The following is a 25,052-nucleotide window of genomic DNA, read 5'->3' on the forward strand; positions in this document are numbered from 1 at the left end:
TTCAAAGAATATTTCAAGTGATACTGTAATTTCTGAGAAATACTGGATAAATAGATTTACCTTCAAGAGCTTCCATTTAATTTTATATAAAGTAAGTATGTCAAAATAAAATACCTTGGATAACCTCTTCAACTTTAAAAGTCTATGTCTTTTTTTCTTCTAAAGGAAGTAAATCTCTGCACATGTTATTCCTTTTGCCTAGAACAGGAATACTCTTTTCCTCTAGCTTGTTCCCTGGCAGTAAAATCCTATTAACCAGTAACATTCAGCAGTAGGATTCATTTGTGCTTTAGGAAGTCTTTCCTCACCCTTCCCAAACAGAAAAAGCATTGTCACAGCTCTGTCCTCATATTCCCATTAATCTCTTGAACACTGCTACTTACATGTTTGTCTGCTCTGTTAGACAGACAGATGCTGGCACCTGCATCTACCCTTCTTTGTATCCCATGTACCCTCACAGCGACCCCATGGACTGTAGCCCACCAGGCTCCTCCGTCCATGGGATTCTCCAGGCAAGAATACTGGAGTGGGTTGTCATTTCCTTCTCCGAGAGAGATAATATACACAAATCACTTAAACTTAATGTTAGCACAAAGTAAATTAAAATTTTTTATCTATTGCAAATATTGTTTTCCCCAAGTAAATATGTGATGAAATGATTATGAATGAAGTCAGTATGTAAAATGGCATGAAATTACTCTATCAGTCAGATATGTTGATCGTCCCACTATATGGTAGGGGTATAACCCAGATGATTGCTTAATATTCTTTCCAAAAGAATGTGCAGGATCATTTCAAATTTTATGCCCTTTAGTTAGAAAGCAAGGATAACATAACTTTTCTGGTTCTTCTTTTACTTTTCCTCATATTATTGGAAGCTTGGCTCAACAGCTTTTTACAAAGGACATAAAACACTCTTCATAAGCAAAATCTCAGAAACATAAGATACACTAAACCTTGGACTGAAAACTGTTACAAAAAGGGGAACATTTTATCATATACATGTTTGGATAATATGCACTTAGCTGTAACAGTCGATTCAACACCTTGTTCTCAAATAAGGATGTTTATAGTTCCTATGGTGGAAGAGGGATAGTATGATACAATGGAGGGGAGAGAGAACGTGGTAAAAAATAGCCAGCAATCCCTCCCAGGAACCCAAGGAAGCAGGAGGGTAGATCTCAGCACCCCTAGTACTTTCTTGGATCAATCTCCCTAGATGTGGCTCATGAAACAGTTGTTAACTGGGAGATTCTTTGAATCAATAGGATTGTCCTGGGAGTCCACCAGCCAGCCATAAGACCTAGAAATGCCCTTGGCAATATTAAAACCAAAGCAGACAACTGCTACCAGATGGGATGGGGAGGTTGGGGGTGGGGGTAGATTTGGAGCTCAAAGCCGCACCCTCAGAGCTTCTAACTAGGTTCTAGTGTAGCTCAACCTAGTCATTTCATTAATCCACAAGTAGCATAACATCTATGGGGTCGCACAGAGTCGGACACGACTGAAGTGACTTAGCAGCAGCAGCAGCAGCAGCATAACGTTGCATTTTACAGGACTGAATTTTCTGGACCATACATATTAATTAAAATAGGGTTACTTTTACCTTTTTATTTTGAAACAGAAGAGTTACCGGAAGTTGCAAAGATGATAGTACAGAGAAGCCCCATTTACCCTTGAAAGTTTCCCCAATAGTCACATCTTATATAAATATAATACAATATCAAGACCAGGAAACTGACATGGGTATAATGGATGTATATTCAATGCCATTTCATGACACATGTGGATTACTCTAGCTATCACAATCAAGATACAAACTATTCCATCACTGCAAAGATATCCCTTGGTGCTCTCTCTTTATAGTCACACCCAACCTTCCCAAATCCCTGGCAGCAACTGTCTGTTCTCCATCATCATAATTGTGTCATTTTGAGAATGTCATATAAATGGAATCACACACACATCATGTGGCCTTACGTCCTTGAGATCCATCCAAGCTGTGATATACATCAGTAGATCATTCCTTTTTATTGCTGTTATTGTACTCCATAGTATGGATGTACCACAGTTTGTTTAGCCATTTACCTATTGTAGGACATGTTGGTTGGTACAATCCATGGCTATTACAAATAAAGCTGGTATGAACAATAAGGCACATGTTTTTGTGTGAACCTAAGTTCTCATTTTACTGGGTGTAATGCCCAACAGTAGGATTGCTGGTGAGTGTACATTTAGTTTTAAAAGAAACTACCAAGTTATTTTCCAGTGCCTGTTCTGTTTCATATTCCTACCAGTAATACGTGAAAGATCTAGTTTCTTTGTATTCTCATCAGTATTAAGCACTGTTATTTTTTATTTTGGCTATTCTAACAGGTATACAGTGATAACTAATCATGGCATTAATTTTCACTTCCCTAATAGCAAGTGATATTGAATATCTTTTCAATGCACTTCTCTGCCACTACTATTAAGAGTATATCCTCTTTGGTGAAGTAGTTCTTCATGTCTTTTGCCCATTTTTGAATTGATCGTTTTAACTGTTGAGTTTTGAGGGTCCTTCAGTATTCTACATATGACTCTTGTCTTCTCATCCTTTTAATGAGGTCTTCTACAGAGCAAGAGTTTTAAATTTTGATCAAGTCTGACTTATCCATTTTTCTTTCTTTTATGGTTATGCTTTGCTGTCCTAACTATTCTTCACTAACCTCCAGATCCTGAAGATTTTCTCACAGGGAGCCCATACTGGTGCTCTGTGATGACCTAGAGGGATGGGATGGAGGAGGAGAGGGATAAACTCAAGAGGGAGGAGATAAATGCATAATTATGGCTGATTTGTGTTGTATGGCAGAAACCAACACAACACTGTAAAGCAATTTCCCCCCAATTAAAAACAAGAAAACAAAAAAAGATTTTCTCCTACATAAAACTTCTAAAAAGTTTTCTAGTTTTACATTTAAATCTATGATTCATTTTAAGTTAATTTTTGTATAAGGTGAGAATTTAGGTGAGAATTAGGCTTTATTTTCTTTTCTATGAATATTCAATTGTCCTCAGTTGCTCAGTCATGTCCAGCTCTTTGCAGCCCCCTGGACTCTAGCCCACAAGGCTCCTCTGCCTGTGGAATTTTCTAGGCAAGAATATTGGAGTGAGGTGCCATTTCCTACTAAAGGAGATCTTTCTGACCCAGGGATGAACCTGCCTCTCTTGTGTCTCCTGTATAAGACAGGAGGATTCTTTACCACTAGCACCATGCTGCTCCTGCACTATTTGATAAAAAGACAGTCCATTCTCCATTGAATTGCCTTTACACTTTCATTAAAAAACAAACAAACAAAAAACAAAAAACAAAAAAATATCAGCCGGCTATACTTGTGTGGGGCTATTCTGGGTTATCTATTCTGTTACTGATTTATGTGTCCATCCTAATGCTAATACCGTCTTGAGTATTGTGGCCATGTAAGTTTTGCAATCGGGTAGAGTGGTTCCTTCCATTTCCTTCTTTTTCAAAGTCATTTTAGCTGTTCAAATTTCTTTGCCTTTCCACATAAATTTCAAAAATTTTGCTAGGATTTTAGGAGTTGACTTAAGCCTATACATCAATTTAGGGACAACTGATTTCTGCTTTATTGACTATGACAGAGCCTTTGACTGTGTGCATCACAATAAACTGTGGAAAATTCTGAAAGAGATGGGAATACCAGACCACCTGACCTGCATCTTGAGAAATCTGTATGCAGGTCAGGAAGCAATAGTTAGAATTGGACATGGAACAACAGACTGGTTCCAAACAGAAAAAGGAGTATGTCAAGGCTGTATACTATCACCCTGCTTATTTAACTTATATGCAGAGTACATCATGAGAAACGCTGGGCTGAAAGAAGCACAAGCTGGAATCAAGACTGCTGGGAAAAATATCAATAATCTCAGATATGCAGATGACACCACCCTAATGGCAGAAAGTGAAGAGGAACTAAAAAGCCTCTTGAAAGTGAAAGAGGAGAGTGAAAAAGTTGGCTTAAAGCTCAACATTCAGAAAACGAAGATCATGGCATCTGGTTCCATCACTTCATGGCAAATAGAAGGGGAAGCAGTGGAAACAGTGTCAGACTTTATTTTTTAGGGCTCCAAAATCACTGCAGATGGTGATTGCAGCCATGAATGACCAACCTAGATAGCATATTCAAAAGCAGAGACATTACTTTGCCAACAAAGGTCCGTCTAGTCAAGGCTATGGTTTTTCCAGTAGTCATGTATGGATGTGAGAGTTGGACTGTGAAGAAGGCTGAGCGCCAAAGAATTGATGCTTTTGAACTGTGGTGTTGGAGAAGACTCTTGAGAGTCCCTTGGACAGCAAGCGGGGTCCAACCAGTTCATTCTAAAGGAGATCAGTCCTGGGTGTTCATTGGAAGGAATGATGCTGAAGCTGAAACTCCAGTACTTTGGCCACCTCATGTGAAGAGTTGACTTACTAGAAAAGACTCTGATGCTGGGAGGGATTGGGGACAGAAGGAGAAGGGGACGACAGAGGATGAGATGGCTGGATGGCATCACCGACTCGATGGACATGAGTTTGGGTAAACTCCGGGAGCTGGCGATGAACAGGGAGGACTGGTGTGCTGTGATTCATGGGGTTGCAAAGAGTCCGACATGATTGAGCGACTGAACTGAACTGAACTGATATCTTTAATATGTTGAGTCTTGATAAGTTTTATCATCTTAAACCTTGATAATAGGTTGATGTACTTAGTGAAAGTGCTCAGCCCTGTGTGACTCTTTACAACCCCATGGCGTACCCAGTCCAGGAATTCTCCAGCCCAGAATACTGGAGTGGGTAAGAATACTTAAGGACTCTCAGAACTCAACAGTTAAAACAATCAATTCAAAAATGGGCAAAAGACATGAAAAACTATTTCACCTTTCCCTTTTCCAGGGGATCTTCCCAACCCAGGGACTGAACCTAGGTCTCCTGCATTGCGGGCAGATTCTTTACCAGCTGGGCCACAAGGGAAGCCCTAGAATACTGGAGTGGGTATCCTATCCCTTCTCCAGCGGATCTTCCCATCCCAGCAATTGACCTGGGATCTCCTGCATTGCAGATGGATTCGTTACCAACTGAGCTATCAGGGACATTTTCTACAATTAGAATAAGAACTACCTATTTGAAAAAGACTATATATGAATTTAACAGAAAATGTATGCCACTACTATATCGAAATAGATAACCAACAAGGAGGTACTATAGCACAGGAAACTCTGATCAATGTTCTGTAATAACGTAAATGGGAAAATAACCTGAAAAAGAACAGATACATGTATATGTGTAACTGAATCACTTTGCTGTACACCTGAAACTATACTGTTAATAAACTATGCTCCAATATAAAATAAAAATTCAAGATGAGCTCGTCTCGAAATTCACTACTATTTTTGTTTCTGGTAACAGTATCAGCTACTGAGACTGAAAAACAATGAAGAATATTCTTAGGATAAAGAGAAAGGCACGTAAGACTTTAAAGGAGGACAGCTGAAAAAACAGGCCAATTTTACATTTTTTCCTCACCTATGTTTCCCTTCTTTGTCCTCTGTCTCTATCTCAGATAAATGTGGGTCTAATGATATCATCTTCAAGTATCTTTTCTATTAAACAATAACGACTACTTTAAGAACATAATCAGAACAATGAGAAATCACAGATAGAATAAAATTGATGTTGTAAAAGAAAAACAGTATCTTAAAGGAACATAATTTCACAAAACTGAAATGAGAATGCTGCTAATAAGACCTCTCCTTATCTGCCACTGGGTAAATAAAAATTTTAACAAGTTGAAGTTTTGAAGTATTAAATGTTTATAAACTAGAATAAACTCCTGGTTAAGAGTTCAGGTTATGGAGCTGACTCTACATTGAACTAGCAACTTGATGCAGGGCAATTTAAATAACTTCTCTGAGAATGGTTTCCTCATATGTAGGATGGAGATATTTAATAATATGACTTATGTCAAATAGAGTGGTGAAGCCTCAGATAATGCATATTAAACACTAATCCCAATGCTTCACGTATGGTAATCACTCAGTACACATTAATTACTATTATGGTAAATTCTTATTTGTCTGGGCAAATTATACCTAGGCTTCCCTCCATAAGGACAGTTTTCCTAAAAGGAGCCTATTAAGCTTTATGAGTTTAAGATTCTTTATAGATACATTATTTGCAGTGGTCTTACCATCTGCAAGAATATACTCTATCCCCAAGAATCATAATTTTAAGCTAATGAACTTAGATAAAACTGGGTGTTCAATTCAACTTTAACATAGCTAGAACATTATCTTTTAAATTTTAGCCTACTCAGGGTGGCCATGATTGTTTGTACAGTTAGAAATGTGAATTTCTAATTTAGAAGTTCTGTCAGTTGCACAGTCAGAAGCCTGATTCTATTCCCTCAACAAAAGCCACAATAGATTTAGGATTCTGGAGGCACTCAGCTTAGATGGGACCGGAAAAAAGAAGTAATATGTAATTCAGGTAGTCTCGTGCATGTGAATTACATGACTTCTGAACTGGACTTGATGGGAGAATGAAGGCAATATTTTTATTTTGTAGAGAGGTCAAGTTCTAAAAGGTCAGTTTTCATTCCAGTCCCAAAGAAAGGCAATGCTAAAGAATGCTCAAACTACCGCACAATTGCACTCATCTCACACACTAGTAAAGTAATGCTCAAAATTTGACTATGCCAAAGCCTTTGACTGTGTGCATCACAATAAACTGTGGAAAATTCTGAGAGAAATGGGAATACCAGACCACCTGACCTGCCTCTTGAGAAATCTGTATGCAGGTCAGGAAGCAACAGTTAGAACTGGACATGAAACAACAGACTGGTTCCAAATAGGAAAAGGAGTACGTCAAGGCTGTATATTGTCACTCTGCTTATTTAACTTCTATGCAGAGTACATCATGAGAAACGCTGGACTGGAAGAAACACAAGCTGGAATCAAGATTGCTGAGAGACATATCAATAACCTCAGATATGCAGATGACACCACCCTTATGGCAGAAAGTGAACAGGAACTCAAAGCCTCTTGATGAAAGTGAAAGAGGAGAGTGAAAAAGTTGGCTTAAAGCTCACCATTCAGAAAACGAAGATCATGGCATCCGGTCCTGTCACTTCATGGGAAATAGATGGGGAAACAGTGGAAACAGTGTCAGACTTTATATTTTTGGGCTCCAAAATCACTGCAGATGGTGATTGCAGCCATGAAATTAAAAGACGCTTACTCCTTGGAAGAAAAGTTATGACCAACCTAGACAGCATATTCAAAAGCAGAGACATTACTTTGCCGACTAAGGTCCGTCTAGTCAAGGCTATGGTTTTTCCAGTGGTCATGTATGGATGTGAGAGTTGGACTGTGAAGAAGGCTGAGTGCCAAAGAATTGATGCTTTTGAAGTGTGGTGTTGGAGAAGACTCTTGAGTCCCTTGGACTGCAGGGAGAGCCAACCAGTCCATTCTGAAGGAAAGCTGAAACTCCAGTACTTTGGCCACCTCATGCGAAGAGTTGACTCAATGGAAAAGACTCTGATGCTGGAAGGGACTGGCGCAGGAGGAGAAGGGGACGACCGAGGATGAGATGGCTGGATGGCATCACTGACTCGATGGATGTGAGTCTGAGTGAACTCCGGGAGTTGAGATGGATAGGTAGGTCTGGCGTGCTGCGATTCATGGGGTCGCAAAGAGTTGGACACGACTGAGCGACTGAACTGAACTGAATATTATGACCCTTAAAAACAAATTTAGTAGTGAAAAAAGTGAAATTATTGATTAGAAAAAGCCACTCCCTGTGGATTTCAATGATCCTATCCACGGTTACCAAAAATCACTGTGAAAGGGAGGGTTAGTCGCTCAGTCGTGTCTGACTCTGAGACCCCATGGACTGTACCCCAGCAGGATCCTCTGTCCATGGAATTTTCCAGGCATGAATACTGGAATGGGTTGCCATTTCATTCTCCAGGGAATCTTCTCCACCCAGGGATTGAGCTCGGGTCTCCTGGATTATAGGCAGATTCATGACCATCTGACCCACAAGGGAAGCCCTCCAAATCACTGAGAGATGAATTTAAATGGAAATAAAGGTTTGGTAAGGAGTGGTAAATGTATCACAATAAAAACTTTGACAATATTGTTTGTTTTGGGTTCATTAATGAAGCTGTGGTTATATGAGGTTATAGAATCAGATACAATCAAATGGATAAAGAAAACTTAGATCATTAGTGGAGAAGACATGGAAGTTTGCTGACTTTCTTTTTTCTTTTAGCTATACCACGTGGCTTGCGGGATCTTGGGTCCTTGACCAGGGATAGAACCCAGGCCCAGGGCAGTAAAAGTGCTGAGTCCTAAGCACTGGACCTCCAGGGAATTCCCCAGTGACTTTCTATGTACTATTCGCTTGTATAACTGAATATTCAGCACTTTAAGTTTTGCTACGTTTCAAAAGTTACTTTCTTCAACTTTGTATAATTTTTTAATAGTTGAGGACTAGAAGGAATTTGCTCAATATTTTAAAAATGCTAAATGCTGGGAGATAGTGACAAGCATATGGAAATTCCTAACTATGCCATAAGTAGAAGTTTAACCAATAATTGGATAATTTTTAAAAAATCAGTGTTAAGGTATTTCCTATCCAGGTTAATGTTAGCACAGGGAACATTCCTTACATACTACTTATCCTGGGTTACACTTACCAATATAAATCAGTTTACTGAAATAATAGGTCCTACACTCCTTAGAATCATTTGGATTAGTCATTGATTAGGACTGTATTTGATTTTTCACATGTTCTGATTTCACAGTAAGGACCTAGTTTTGCTCAACTGCATTCATTCACTACCAAGACACAATGACTCAAGTAAGCAAATGGTTATCCCTCAAAACCAAATTAATAGACTCTTCCAATGAACAAAAGTTCTAATCGTTCACTAGGATGCCATTAAAGTTGCAAACATTTGAGTTTTTACAAAACATGTGTTGAAACAATTTTGGTCTAAGATCAAGGAGATTTGAGAAGACTGGCAAACAATTTTAAGTCTTTCTATAATTGCTTTCCACTCTACTTACAATGTAACAATCACTGTGATTTCACAATAAGAAATAATTCTATAATTTTTTCAAACTTCTCTCTCCTTTTCCATTTTGGATCCTTGTGTCTTTTTTTTTTTTTTTTTTTAATGACAGAATACTTAAAACCTGGTGTCTTTTATAACCCTAAATTCCTGAGGAGGAGGAGGGGGAGAGGATAAAATAAAGATTAAATTAAAATAAGATGTCAGATATGAAAGGAAAAAGATCAAGAGACCAGATGTCACATAAGGAAACTAAAAAAACAATATGAAATAAAGTTCAGAAAATAAGATTACAAAACAATTTCACATGTGATAGAATATTACCGTTTATGTTGTCTGAGTTGCTTTTATGAAAGGAAAAAATATTTGGCAAAGGATAGACCTGTAAGTATACTAACACTATGCCATATTCTTACTCAAATAAGCTTATCTGTTTCTATGTAAAGAAGTTGATAACCTAGGGGAAAAAACAACAATTCTTTTGGCTAAATTAGGGTCAAGCATTAAAAGAGAAAATAAAATCCTAACTATGCTAAATAAGTTATAAAATTATCAGCTATCTGCACTTTGGTATTTGTTAAGGTAAATATTTAAAGTTTAAAAAAAATCCTTTCAAGTGATCTAAAGTTCTTGGTGGAAACATGATATGAGAATTCTGGTTACCATTTAAACTTGAAGTACTTCATCCATTTCGGTGACAAAGGTGGTTTTAGCAGCTATAATTACATTCCTTTAAATTTCAAAGTGCTTTGGGTCCTTCCAAGATGAATGAATGTCCTTTCTTCCTTGCCTCTCATTCCTTATTTTCTGAAGATAGTGGTGTTTACTGCAAGAGAACAGCACAAAATAGAGCTAAACTGGAGAGGTAAACTAGTTTTAAATATATTGGACATTTTCTTTCATTTAGGATATTCTTAATTTTACCCTTACTCAACAGTTAAAATTGGACTTATTTGTTTAGGAAGTAACTTCTTTACTTAGGAAGTGACATGGATAGAATGTTACACACTCAAGAACTATCCATGACATACCCAAGAATCAAGCAACTTATATGAATCAAACTAGTACTGATGCATTTGAAGCTTCCTAAGACTCATTTGATTGTCTTCATATATTTCTATTTTTGGCTGCAAATAAAAGAATATGAAACATAAAATTGTACTTCACCTTCATAAAAATTCAATTCTAAGTGACAATATCTAACTTTGATACAGCCTCTGTCAAATATGACTGTATTTATCTCCAATTACAAAAATTTCTCTAGCCATTTTGCAGTTTTACTTTAGGTTTAAATATAAAATATATTTATAATTTGGCATACAAAATATCACTTAAGATTAAAATAATAAATTCCTATCTATTTCTGACTCTAGAGCACCTATTACATGTATGTTTAAACAGGCCCAACTCCTCATTTGCTTTTTCTATAACACTAAATACAAGGAAAATAACTAGAAGAGTTAAGAAAGAAAAAGATACTGTGAAAACTTTTAAATGATTCCAGATTGCACTTACATACTGTAGAAGTGAACCTTTCAATAGATTTTAAGACAACAAAGGCACATTTTAAAAAGGACACTTTAGTGCAACATCAAACAATATCTAACTCTGACATAGCTAGGTTATTCATGATGAAAACAATATCCAGTATTCTTACAGTGTTTATATCTATCACTTCAAATGGTGTATAACAATGATGAGTGTCATGTACGAGAAATATTACCAAGAAATATATATATATAGCACTAAAGTCATGTCTGACTCTCTACAACCCCATGGACTGCAAGATGCCAGCTTCCTCTTTCACTGTTTCCCAGAGTTTGTTCAAAGCCCAGTATCACAAAAACAGTGGCAAAATCAGTTATTCTTGTTTCCATTATGAGTTTTTAAAGAAGAAAAATGCAATCAATGCCTATTTTATTTTGAAATTTGAGTATGAAAAGAAATTGAACTTAGAGACATACAAATAGTGATAACCTAGAAAAGTACTTTGTGAGAGAGAAGTTAAGTGATTTCCCATGGGTAAGTGTTGGTTAGTGACAAAACTGAAATGAGAACCTACATCGCCTTACTCTTTCCTAATGCAGTGATCTATTACCCTCTTATAATCTACCATGCATTCCTTGAAATAGTCTTTTTCTGAATGCTTTATTCTGCTGTGTTTGGTAGAACTCAAACTTCAAATTTGAAATATCCCCTCAAAAACTTCTCATGTCTGCTATTACCTTCCACTAGGCCCTATGGAGTCTCGTCCACATGTGAACCTAAGTAATCAGCCAAAGATTTGAAAGGAAAGACATACAAATTTTGAGGGTGCCTACTCTCTCCTTTCTAGGGATGTTCACCACTGAATTCCAGAATAACTGGTATGACTTGAATAGGGTTGTATGTTAGATGGTAGTAACCAATCAACCAATTGTAGGTTGTAGGTTAGATGGTAGTAACCAACCAACCAATTGAATTCCTGATTGTGAATATTTTATCCTGATTATGTGGCAGAATGTCTTTGTAGGAAATGCACTCTAGAGTATTCAGTGGTGATGCAGTATAATGTCAGCAACTCACTCTCAAGTGATTCAGGAAAAATTATCTGTATCATTGTTATAATTTGCATATAAATTTGGTATTATTATAATATAAAAGAAAAAAATTAATATATCAGTACTGCTGCTGCTGCTAAGTCGCTTCAGTCGTGTCCAATTCTGTGAGACACCACAGACGGCAGTCCACCAGGCTCCCCCGTCCCTGGTCCCTGGGATTCTCCAGGCAAGCAGAACACTGGAGTGGGTTGCCATGTCCTTCTCCAATGCATGAAAGTGAAAAGTGAAAGTGAAGTCGCTCAGTCGTTTCTGACTCTTAGCGACCCCATGGACTGCAGCTCCTCCGTCCATGGGATTTTCCAGGCAAGAGTACTGGAGTGGGGTGCCATTGCCTTCTCCGAATATATCAGTACATCAGTCACATTTCCAAAATGTCTTCTGTGGACATCTGATACAGCTAAATGTTTAAGGAAAAAGTAGTTCTATATAGTGAAATAAATTTGGGTAAAGTTACTCGTCTTTCTTCTTGGTGATTCACTATACACATTAGCCTATCAGATATTGCTACAAATCACACCTTAGGCATACTTTCATTTATTCATCCTTCCAACCACATAAATTACATTTAAGGCCTACTGTATGAAAGGAAATGTTCTAAGTAGTAGAGATAGACAATAGGGAAGGCAAGATTTCTCCTCTCAGAGAGCCAACATTTTAATACAGAAAGAGACAAGTCAGTAAATGAACAAACTAATTTCAGATGGTGATAAATACATCGAAGAAAATAAAACTGGGTGTTACAGGCTGGGAAGGTGAAGGTGCTGCTTGAGACAGTGTCTAAAGGAAGGCCCCCAGGAGAGATGATGTTCAGGTTGAAATGAGTCAGACATGGAAAAATTTAGAAGGTGAATTTTCTAGACATAGGAAGACATACATGTTGTAAGACAGGAATAAACTTATAATGCTCATGGGAAAAAGTTTCTAAATTATCAAAATAATGAAATAGGAATTTTTGAGAAAAATCTCTTAGGTACCATATCCCTCAAAATACATGTGAAAATTGGCCATATTTTAAAACTGTTGACTCCTATGTAACAACAACAATAAAATAACAATTACTAAAAATTCTTAACCTATTTTTTTTTAACTTACTACATGAATTCTCTTTGGATGACAATTTTCTATTACTTCAAAGCTTCCTTCAGAACCAATTCTTATTTTATAATTGAGTGAAAAGATTATTCTCTCTCTGCATGTAAAATGAAATGAATTCCCTGCTTTCCCCTCCCCTGGATGATGTACCAGAGTGTTGGGAAAGCTTCATGAAGACATGTAGACATGAAAAGTATTCCCTGAAGGTATATGGAGCTATGTTACTACCCACTCACTGAGGCAACAGCAGCATATACTTAAATTCTCTTCTAGAACTTTGACAGCACTGGATTTTGCACATTGCTAAAGAACAACTTCAATTATAAACCTTAACGAAGGAAAATACTCTTAATCATTCACAGGATTCCCTGGTGGTTCAGACAGTAAAGAATCTGTGTGCAATGCAGGACACCCATGTTTGATCCCTGGGTTGCAAAGATCCCCTGGAGAAGGAAACGGATACCCACTCCAGTATCCTTGCCTGGAGAATCTGCCATGGACAGAGAAGCCTGGCAAGGTACAGTCCATAGGGTCGCAAAGAGTCAGACACAACTGAGTGACTGTCACTTTTGCTTTCAATCATTCAAGGGATAATTGTATATAAAACCAAACAAAATCATCCACTGCACGTATCAATACTGCTGTACCTATTAGAAAAACTCTGAGTAGTCTAAGAGGGGACTGGACCAGCACGCTAAGCTACATTAGGTGGAAAAAAGAGATTATGCTTTAAAATGTATTTTGTGTGCTAACTGGCTAACAGGGATACGTGGAAGACAGTAAAGAAGCAAAGGTAATGAAGGGAAAAGTATATTCTCAAAACTATGAAGTAAGACGAAAAATCCCTAGATCTTGAGTAGGGAAAATGACTAGACCATTCAGGTATGACCTAAATCAAATCCCTAACAATTATACAGTGGAAGTGAGAAATAGATTTAAGGGACTAGATCTGATAGATAGAGTGCCTGATGAACTATGGATGGAGGTTCGTGACATTGTACAGGAGACAGGGATCAAGACCATCCCCACGGAAAAGAAATGCAAAAAAGCAAACTGGCTGTCTAAGAAGACCTTACAAATAGCTGTGAAAAGAAGAGAAGCGAAAAGCAAAGGAGAAAAGGAAAGATATACCCATTTGAATGCAGAGTTCCAAAGAATAGCAAGGAGAAATAAGAAAGCCTTCTTCAGCGATCAGTGCAAAGAAATAGAGGAAAACAACAGAATGGGAAAGACTAGAGATCTCTTCAAGAAAATTAGAGACACCAAGAGACCATTTCATGCAAAGATGGGCTCAATAAAAGATAGAAATGGTATGGACCTAACAGAAGCTGAAGATATTAAGAAGAGGTGGCAAGAATACACAGAAGAACTGTAAAAAACAGATCTTCACAACCCAGATAATCACAATGGTGTGATCACTCACCTAAAGCCAGACATTCTGGAATGTGAAGTCAAGTGGGCCTTAGGAAGCATCAGTATGAACAAAGCTAGTGGAGGTAATGGAATTCCAGTTGAGCAATTTCAAATCCTGAAAGATGATGCTGTGAAAGTGCTGCACGCAATATGCCAGCAAATTTGGAAAACTCAGCAGTGGCCACAGGACTGGAAAAGGTCAGATTTCATTCTAATCCCAAAGAAAGGCAATGCCAAAGAATGCTCAAACTACCACACAATGGCACTCATCACACACGCTAGCAAAGTTATGCTCCAAATTCTCCAAGCCAGGCTTCAGCAATATGTGAACTGTGAACTTCCTGATGTTCAAGCTGGTTTTAAAAAAGGCAGAGGAACCAGAGATCAAATTGCAAACATCTGCTGGATCATGGAAAAAGCAAGAGAGTTCCAGAAAAACATCTATTTCTGGTTTATTGACTATGCCAAAGCCTTTGACTGTGTGCATCACAATAAACTGTGGAAAATTATGAAAGAGATGGGAATATCGGGTCACCAGAGAAATCTGTATGCAGGCCTCCTGAGAAATCTGTATGCAGGTCAGGAAGCAACAGTTAGAACTGGACATGGAACAACAGACTGGTTCCAAATAGGAAAAGGAGTACGTCCAGGCTGTATATTGTCATCCTGCTTATTTAACTTCTATGCTGAGTATATCATGAGAAACACTGAACTGGAAGAAGCACAAGCTGAAATCAAGATTGCTGGGAAAAATATCAATAACCTCAGATATGCAGATTATACCAACCTTATGGCAGAAAGTGAAGAAGAACTAAAGAGCTTTTTGATGAAAGTGAAAGAGGAGAGTGAAAAAGTTGGCTTAAAGCTCAACATTCAGAAAACAAAGATCATGGCATCTGGTTCATGGCAAAGAGATGGGGAAACAGTGGAAACAGTGGCAGACTTTACTTTTTTGGGCTCCAAAATCACTGCAGATGGTGATTGCAGCCATGAAATAAAAAGAGGCTTATTCCTTGGAAGAAAAGTTATGACCAATCTAGATACCATATTCAAAAGCAGAGATATTACTTTGCCAACAAAGGTCCATCTAGTCAAGGCTATGGTTTTTCCAGCAGTCATATATGGATGTGAGAGTTGGACTGTAAAGAAAGCTGAGCACCGAAGGATTGATGCTTTTGAACTGTGGAATTGGAGAAGACTCAAGGGAGTCCCTTGGACTGCAAGGAGATCTAACCAGTCCATCCTAAAGGAAATCAGTCCTGAATATTCATTGGAAGTGCTGATTTTGAAGCTGAAAGTCCAATACTCTGGCCACCTGATGCAAAGAGGTGACTCATTTGAAAAGACCCTGATGCTAGGAAAGATTGAAGGCAGGAGGAGAAGGGGACGACAGAGGATGAAATTGTTGGATGGCATCACCGACTCAATGGACATGAGTCTGAGTAAACTCCGGGAGTTGGTGATGGACAGAGAAGCCTGGTGTGCTGCAGTACATGGGGTCTCAAAGAGTCGGACACAACTGAGCGACTGAACTGAACTGACTGTTAGTGGGGACACCATTAAGTAAAAAATGACATAATGCTGGGGGACCTTTTGTTTATGAGCACAGGTCAACTTCATCACTAAATAACTAAATTCAGGTTACATATATGCTAATTTTGAAACGTTAGTAAGGTAGGCATATTGAAACAAAATAAGAACGAATGAATTTAATTTTGCATAATTTAAAAGAGAAAAGGTGCCAGTTTGACAGTACGGTAACTTAGGCATTAGCCCAAATTCTCCATTAACTAAGGAACCACTGGTATAACCTTTGCCATTAAAAAATCTATCAAAGCCCTACAGGCTCAGGAGTGTGCCATCTTATTTACTTTGCCCTTTAACAGTAGAGAATGTTTAAGTTAAAGTATTACTAAGAATTAAACTATAACAGTCCAACAGGTATCCTGCAGCTTACCTGGGAGCTTTTTAATCGTATAGCACAGCGACTGTCAAACTATGAGTCAGAGGCCAAGTCTGACCAGCCACCCATTTATGCATGACCTGCAAGGCAAGAATGTAGTTTTTACATGTTAAAATAGCTGGGAAAAAAGATCGAAAGAATAAAAATATTTTGAGGTGTAAAAATTACATGAAATTCAAATTTCATTTTCTATAGATAAAGTTTTATCAGAACACGACCAGCACGTTTAAAAATGTATCATCTATGGCTCCTTTCATACTGCAAAGGGAGAGCTGAACTGTGGCAACAAGGACTGTATGGCCCACAAAATCTAAACCATACACTATCTGGCCCTTCCCCGGTAACATTTGCCAGTTTCTGATATAAAATACACGACTATGCTCTAAAATGATAGGATTTACATTTTAAAATACTAGATCAAATGGTTCATTTTGGTCCTTATCTCCCAGTATAATAGTCTTTCATGTTTCTAGTGAAATATTAAGTAATAACCTTATATTTAAAATGACTATGCCATAATATTGAGAGAATTTTTGTATACCCAAAAATCCACTTTCCTGATTTATGAAATTTATTAGGCATGATAAGTCATTTTCTTTGGGTCAGCTTCTGATTTAAAGTGTGCAGTGGAATCTCTGAATTGAAAAATAATTAATAGTTTCAACAGTTGATACAATATCATTTATAATAATACTGAGAAGTGAATAAAATGTTGTTATATAAAAAATAATAATTGCTTGAGAGTTTCAGAATTTTATAAACTGTTTTAGCATTAAAACTAATTCTAGAATGATTCAACTTCTGCTTTTGAGGCCTTGAGTAGGTAAACAGTCCAGAATAATCCTCCCACTGAAAACAACTAGAACACCGTATAAAGTACAGGAGGGGACTATTCTCAGACACAGGCAGTGTAGGACTTATGGTCCCTGAGAAAAGGGAAGTAAAGAAGGCAAGCCCTACCATCATCCAAGGCTCTCAGCCAGGAAGCAACTCCAGTATAGCAGAAAGAACCAAAATAGAGCCTGGCAATCTTACTGACTTAAGGAGACAGAGAAAACAGTACCAGGAGGTCAAGGAAGCTAGAATTTATGGAGCAGAGTTCCAAAGAGCAGGGAAAGAGTTCCAGTAATTTAAATGAGGGTTCCCTTGAATATTTAGCTGTATAAAAACCTGTACATGAGAAGGGTAAAATTTCTTGAGACCAGCCAAAAAGAACTTCTAAGGAAAAAAAGCTACCAGGGAGTTCTAAAACAAAAAATTCTCAGAGCTGACACAGGGCCAAAATTTCAACATGTTCCCTTCCAGCAAGCGGGGATGAACCTCACTGAATATTCCTGGCTATTAAAAATGCCTACAATTAAAATAAATAAATTTAAAATTTAAAAAATGACCCCAGAAGGCCCACATACAGAAACAGGGGGGAAAATAGTCCTAGAATAAAAGTTACTCTAGACCCTCCTGAAAGAAGCTTGGAAGCTTAGAAAGATCAAATGAATAAGCAACTTAAAATGCCTATTAGGAAAAAATCTAATACACTTTAAAGGAATACCACAAAAATAAAAAACTCAACATGTAAAATTCACAAATATATGACATTCAATTAGAAATTACTGGATGCACAAAGAAGTATGAGAATGTGGCCCATAACGAGAAAAATACCTGTCAACACAACAGACCAGAAATGACAGACATGATAGAATTAACAGGTAAAGACATTTTTAAGGGGCATTATGAGTATGCACCATGTAAACGAAAATAGGAACATAGTGAAGAGAAAAGTGAAGTATTTTTAAAATATTTTTTAAAATACCCAAAGAGAACTTCTAGAGATTACATATATATATATATATCAGTTCAGTTCAGTTCAGTCGCTCAGTCATGTCCGACTCTTTCCAACCCCATGAATCGGAGCACGCCAGGCCTCCCTGTCCATCTCCAACTCCCCGAGTTCACTTAAACTCACGTCCATTGAGTCGGTGATGCCATCCAGTCATCTCATCCTCTGTCGTCCCCTTCTCCTCCTGCCCCCAATCCCTCCTAGCATCAGGGTCTTTTCTAATGAGTCAACCCTTCGCATGAGGTGGCCAAAGTATTGGAGTTTCAGCTTTAGCATCAGTCCTTCCAATGAACACCCAGGACTAATCTCCTTTAGGATGGACTGGTTTTATATATATATGTAATACATATATGAAAATTTCATTGGATAAAATAAGCACTCACAGCAGAAAAAAAAGAAATCAGTGAACTTGAAGAGTAATATAATCTATCCAAAATGAAGTTCAGAGAGTAAAAGATGACTGTGAGACAAAGGAAGATAACTATCTTAAATGTATTACATTATTTTTAAAAAGTGGTATAAAATTATTTGATAATAGAATGGAATAACAGGCATATTATAAATCCTAGAGCAACTATTAAAATAAGTAAATAAAGAGAAGAACAAAATAAACAAATAAAGGAATAAAACAATAGAGAAAATTAAATGGATTCCAAAAGTATAATTAATTTAAAAAATGGTTATTAGAAAACAAATGGCAAGATGGTAGATTTAAACCCGACCACATTAATAAATACATTAAATGTAAATTATCTAAATTCTCCAATAAAAAGACATAAAAAAAGCAAGACCAAATATACACTGAGAGTCTCACACTAAAATAAGGAAATAGTTTAAAAATAATAGGATAGAAAATATACCATGCAAACCAAAAATCTTAAGAAATAGCCACATTTATATCAGAGAAGATAGAAAACAAAATAAAAACAGCATCAGAGATAATGAGAGATATTTCATAATGATCAAGGGATCACTTCACTTGGAAGATGGCATAATTCTAAATGTGTATGTACATAATACCAGAACAAAAACTTATAGACCTAAGGGGAGAAACAAACAAGTACCCAGAACAGTTGGAGACATCAATACTCCTCCCTCAGTACCTGAAAGAACAGGTACACTGAAAGTCCAGCAAACACTTGAGCAGCACTCTCAACTGAGCTGATGTTCATAGAACATTCCAATCAACAGCAACAAAATAAAAACTTTTATACTGCCCATGAAACATTTACCAGGAGAACCCACCTGCTGAGCCAGGAGTAAGTCTTAACAAATTAAAATAAAAAAACCAAACTATACATAGTACATTCTCTTATCACTGCTGCTGCTGCTGCTGCTAAGTCGCTTCAGTCGTGTCCAACTGTGTGCAACCCCATAGACGGCAGTCCACCAGGCTCCCCCGTCCCTGGGATTCTCCAGGCAAGAACACGGGAGTGGGTTGCCATTTCCTTCTCCAATGCATGAAAGTGAAAAGTGAAAGTGAAATCGCTCAGTCATGTCTGACTCTTTGCGACCCCATGGACTGCAGCCTACCAGGCTCCTCCGCCCATGGGATTTTCCAGGCAAGAGTACTGGAGTGGGGTGCCATTGCCTTCTCCTCTCTTATCACAGTGGAATTAAATAAGAAATGAAAACCAAAAATGAAGAACAAAGTATGAACACTGACAATATCTGATTTCTGGAGTTAACATCCACATAGTTTGGTATATAGTTTGGTACATTGCAGCAATCCACATAGTTTGGTAAAAGCCTAATGATAACATATAGAAAACTGGAACTGAACAGAAAATCCAAAAATAGACTATAAAATACTTGGTCAATTAATTTTTAAAAGTGCCATGGTAACTCAATGCAGGAAGAAAAAATTTCAACAAATGTTACTGAATCAACTGGATATTCATATGGAATAAAAATGAATTTTTCTTCTATGTGACAAGATTTTGTATATATAAAGACTAAATGAAAATACATCATAAACCTAAGAGTAGAATGTAAAACTACAAAGCTTCAAGAAGAAAACAGGGAGAATTATTTTTACTACTTTAGGATGGGCAAAAATTCAAATGCATGAACCATATAAAAAAAGAAATATGGAAATAGTAAACCATATTTTACTTCACCTCATAAACCATACTCTATCAAAATTAAAAACTTCTGTTTTAAAAACATCATTAGAAAAACTAAGTGGCCAGTAATTACATTAAATGATAAAAACCACAAGATACCAGTTCACACTCATTAAATGGCTAAATTTAGGAATTCTGATATACTGGTAAGGATATAGAGCTGTGATACCTAAATACTGGTGAAGACGTAGAGCTGCTTTCATGCACTCTCTAATACAATAGCCACGTGTAGTCATTTAAATTTCAATTGATAAACTGAATAAAATTGTAAAAAAATTAACTTCCTGAAATGTACTAGCCATATTTAACCTGCTCAACAACCACACGTGGCTAGTGGTTACAGTACTGGACAGTGCTGATATAAAATGTTTTCATTATTATAGAAAGTTCTATAGGATAAAATTAAAATATCTGAAATGTTCAGACATTACTCGCAGGTATGTAAAAATTTACCATCACTTTAAAAAAGCTTGACATCTTCTTTCAAAGCTGAACAAAACTTAGCATAAAACCCAACAATTGTCCTCTTAGATATCTACCCAGCAGAGTTAGTATCATTAGAGACTTAGTGGGGAGCTGGAACTTCCACTCCCACTAAAACATAACAGCAGTCTTCTCCCAAATGTCAGTGGAGGGTAAGTGGTACCCTGCACTTACATTTCTAGCTGGCAATATCTGGTCAGAGTACTATCAAAAGAGGCCTGCTCAACTGACATAAAATGTAAAGTCTCATGAGATAAATGTCCAGGTTTTAACTGAAAACCACTCAATGAGACTAACATACTGGAAAGAAAAGAAAAATAGAAAGTCTAAGAAACAGAAGGTCTTAGCAAAGAAATACAAAGAATAAAATTATTATAAAAAATAGAAGATACAAAGAATAAAATTACAGAACTGAAATTATAATAATTGAAATTAAAAATTCAACAGATGGGCTGAACAAAAGAATGGAGAGGATAGAAGAAAAAAAATCAGTAACTAAAAGATAAAACAATTGTAAAGTACATAGCCTCCAATTAAAATAAATTTAAAAAAAGATAAAACAATAGAAGTTACCCATCCTAAATAACATAAAGGACATAGAATTAATGCAAATGAACAGAGCCTCAGGGAACCATGAAATTATACCAAAAGTTCAAATATTCAAGTCATCACAGTCTTGGAAGTGAGGCGAAAAAGAGCAAGGCTGTAAAAATATTTGAAAAATTATGGTTGAAAAATTTTCCCCAAGTGGCAAAAGACATAAACCTATAGATTCAAGAAGCTGAACAAACTTCAGAGTAAACTCAGAGAAATCCACAACAAGACATACCATAGTCAAACTTCTGAAAACTAAACACAAGAAAAAAAATCTTAAAAGCAGCGAGAGAGAAAAGATCCTTTACCTACAGGGAAAACCCAATTTGACTATCAGTGGGTTTCTCATAAGAAGCCATAGAGTCCAAAAGGAACTGGCACAATCTTTGTCAAGAGCTGAAAGAAAAAGAACTGTCAACCCAGAATTTTTCCTCCAGAAAAATATCATTTAGGAATGAAGAGAAAATCAAGATATTCTTAGGTAAAGGAAAGCTAAGAGAATTTATTGCTAGCTGACTTGCCCTAAAAGAATGGATAAAGAAAGTTCTCTAAACTGAAAGGAAATGAAAAAAGATGACATCTTGGAACATCAGGAAGAAGGCCAAAAGAATAAAAAACTATGGATACTAGTTATACTATGAATAATAGTTCTTCTCTTGTCTTCCAAATTATGTCTGATTGTTTAGGCAAAGATTATAATACTGTCTGATATGGTTCACAATGTATTAAAGAAAATATTTAAAACAAGTAGATACAAAATTATGTGCACATGCATATAATATTTACCTATAAATAATATAACATATATGAAAATATTAAGTCAATTAAATGAGGGAGAATAAAGGGACCGAAGGCAGGTAAGGATTCTACACTTTGCTTGCAGTACTAAAATGTAGCAGTGGTAGAGGTAGCATGATACAGGAGACTGTGGTGCGTTCTAATTATACAATATAATATCTAGAGCAATGAGGAAAAAGTTATACAAAGAAATACAGTTAAAAACACCACAGTGGGTCAACATGGAATTCTAAAAAGTATTCAAGTAATGCACAGAAAAACAGGAAAAAGAAAAGAAAAATGGAAAAGAAGAAACAAACGGAATACAAAAAATTAAATGTCAGATTTAGGTCCTAACATATCAATAACTACCTTAATTGATGCAACAGACTCAAACTGGAAGAAACTAAAATGTCCTACAATGGATGGCTAAACAAATTGTGGTACATCAATACTATGAAATACTACATCAGCAATAAAAAGGAATGAACACAGTATAATTTGGGTGTATCTCAAGGGCATTATGCTAAATGAAAATAGCCAGTCTCAAAGGTTATATATTATATAATTCTATCAATATGACATTTTTTACTATTTTTAAAATTTATTTTTAATTGGAGGATAATTGCTTTACAATGTTGGGTTGGTTCTGCCATACAACACTGTGAATTAGCCACAGGTATACATATATCCCCTCCCTCTTGAACCTCTCTCCCATCCTTCCCATCCCACCCCTCTAGGTTAGCACAGAGTACCAGGTTCAGCTCCCTATGTTATACAGCAACTTCCCAATTCATCCCACTCTCTCCTTCCTCCACTGTGTCTACAAGTCTGTTTTCTATGACGGTGTCTCTATTCTTGCCTTGCAAATAGGTTCATCAGTAACATTTTTCTAGATTACATATATATATGTGTTAATATATATAATTTTTCTCTTTTTTACTTAATTCACTCTGCATAACAATCTCTAGGTTCATCCACCTTAAAAGAACAGACTCAGATTTGTTCCTTTTTGTGGCTGAGTAATATTTCATTGTATATATGTACCACAGTTTCTTTGTATGTTCGTCTGTTGACAGACATGTAGGTTACTACCATGTATATGACATTCTTGAAATGACAAAACCATAGAGACGAATAACAGATTAGTGGTTGCAAGGAGTGAAGGGTAGTTGAGAGGAGGATGTGTGTGTGTACGTGTGTGTGTGTGTGTGACTATAAAGGGGCAGAAGGAGGGAAGTTTTTCTGGTGAGATTGCAGTCTTGGTTATATGAATCTACATATGTGATAAAATGCCAAAGAACTATTACTCATTTTATACCAATATCAGTTTCTTGATTTTGATATTATTATTCTACAATTATATTAGATGTAACTAATAGAAACTGGGTGAATGGTAAAGAGGGTATCTCTACATGGTACTATCTTTACAACTTCCTGTGAGTTTGTAATTATTTCAGAGTATAAAGTGAACCAACATTGTGAATACTTTAAGAGTTCTTTATCAGGTTTTCTAGGCTTCCCAGACGGCACAGTGGTAAAGAATCCTCCTGTCAAGCAGGAGATGTGGGTTCTATTTCTGGGTTGGGAAGACCCCCTGAAGAAGGAAATGGCCACCAACTCCAGTACTCTTGCCTGGAAAATTTCATGGACAGAGGAGCCTGACAGGCTACAGCCCATGGGGTTGCAAAGAGTTGGACACGACTTAGTAACTAAACAACAGCAGCAGCAGCAGGCTTTCAATAATATGTGTAACTAAAACCTGGAAACAACTCAAATGTTCATTAATAGATGAATGACTAAACAAATGGTTATGTAATTGTACAATAGAACACTACTTAGCAACTAACAAAGAATAAATCACTTATATACAAAACATGGATGAATCTCAGAAATATTAAGCTGAGGGAAAGAAGCCACACACAAAAGAGTTCACTGTGAATAGTTCCATTTATGTAACATTCTGGAATAGGCAAAACTAAAGTAATGAAGTACATATGGATCAGTAGTTGTCAGGGGTTTAAATGTAGGTAGAGTCTTTGAACAAAATGGAACAGTCTGAAGGATTTTCTGGGATGATGGGTCTACCTGTAACCAGTTTGTAGTAGTAGTTTACATGAATCTGTATATGTGTTAAAGCTCACAGAACTAATTTTTTAAGAGTCAATTTTACTGCATGTAAAAATTTAAAACAATGATAATAAAAACCATCATCTCCCATCACAGCTTTTCAAGTCCCATCTCCAATAACTGATAGATCAGAAAAAGAGTACAGCTGAATCTTGAACAATGTGGGTTTAAATGGTATGGGTCTGCTTACATGCAGATATCTTTCAATACTAAATTCAGTACTCGATATTTTTTAGTACTACACCATAGTTGGTTGCATCTCTATTTGTGGAGGAACTGGAAATGCAGAGGGAAGACTATACATGATACCTGGATCAACCCCATTATTCAAGGTCAGCTGTATTCAGCTCCTACTACTGCCACTACCTAGCTGGTACTGAGTAATTTACCTTCTAACCCTTGGTTAATCTTTGAAAAATGAAATAATTAAATGATCTCCAAAGCTTACTTCTATTCTAAAACCTATTCCTATTTCATGCTTCTGTTAAATTTGTTTTATCCCGGAGTTAATAAGGAACACAGAATACATCCATGCACTCAAGTGGATTCTATAATCCTACTTCAGACAGTGTGGGCTATGTTTCGATATTCTCTACTACTGGTGTTATTTCTGTGATCTTTTTATGGGCTGTTAATGTCTAACTTCAGAGAGGAAATGGCAATCCACTCCAGTATTCTTGCCTGGAGAATCCCATGGATAGAGGAGCCTGGTGGGCTACTGTTCATGGTCACAAAGAGTCAGATACGACTGAGTGACTGAGCACAATGCCTAATCTTAGTTATTAGCTTTGACTAGATGACCTTTAGATAGGACTCTCCCCTGTTAGTAATAACCAGGCCTCAAGACTATATGGACTATATAAGATTTGTGCTCCCTTTATCATATCAGTCCTTTTCTATAGGTTGCTTTTAAAGTCTGTG

General features: G+C 36.8%; 1 protein-coding gene across 2 annotated transcripts in view; it reads right to left on the reverse strand.

Moving 5' to 3' along the window:
• PEAK1 (pseudopodium enriched atypical kinase 1) overlaps positions 1–25,052 on the reverse strand; it is a 324,301-nt gene that overhangs the window by 152,181 nt on the left and 147,068 nt on the right. The window contains exons 3-4 of one of the 2 annotated variants that reach the window (XM_018066251.1): positions 16,179–16,264; positions 9,780–9,942 (exon numbers count right to left, since the gene is read on the reverse strand). The gene's annotated coding sequence lies outside the window, so the exon portion shown is untranslated. The remainder of the gene's footprint in view (positions 1–9,779; positions 9,943–16,178; positions 16,265–25,052) is intronic. The other variant, XM_018066252.1, reaches the window with a different exon arrangement.

Source organism: Capra hircus, chromosome 21 (assembly GCF_001704415.2).
Source record: "Capra hircus breed San Clemente chromosome 21, ASM170441v1, whole genome shotgun sequence".
In the NCBI taxonomy this organism is placed as follows: Eukaryota; Metazoa; Chordata; class Mammalia; order Artiodactyla; family Bovidae; genus Capra; species Capra hircus.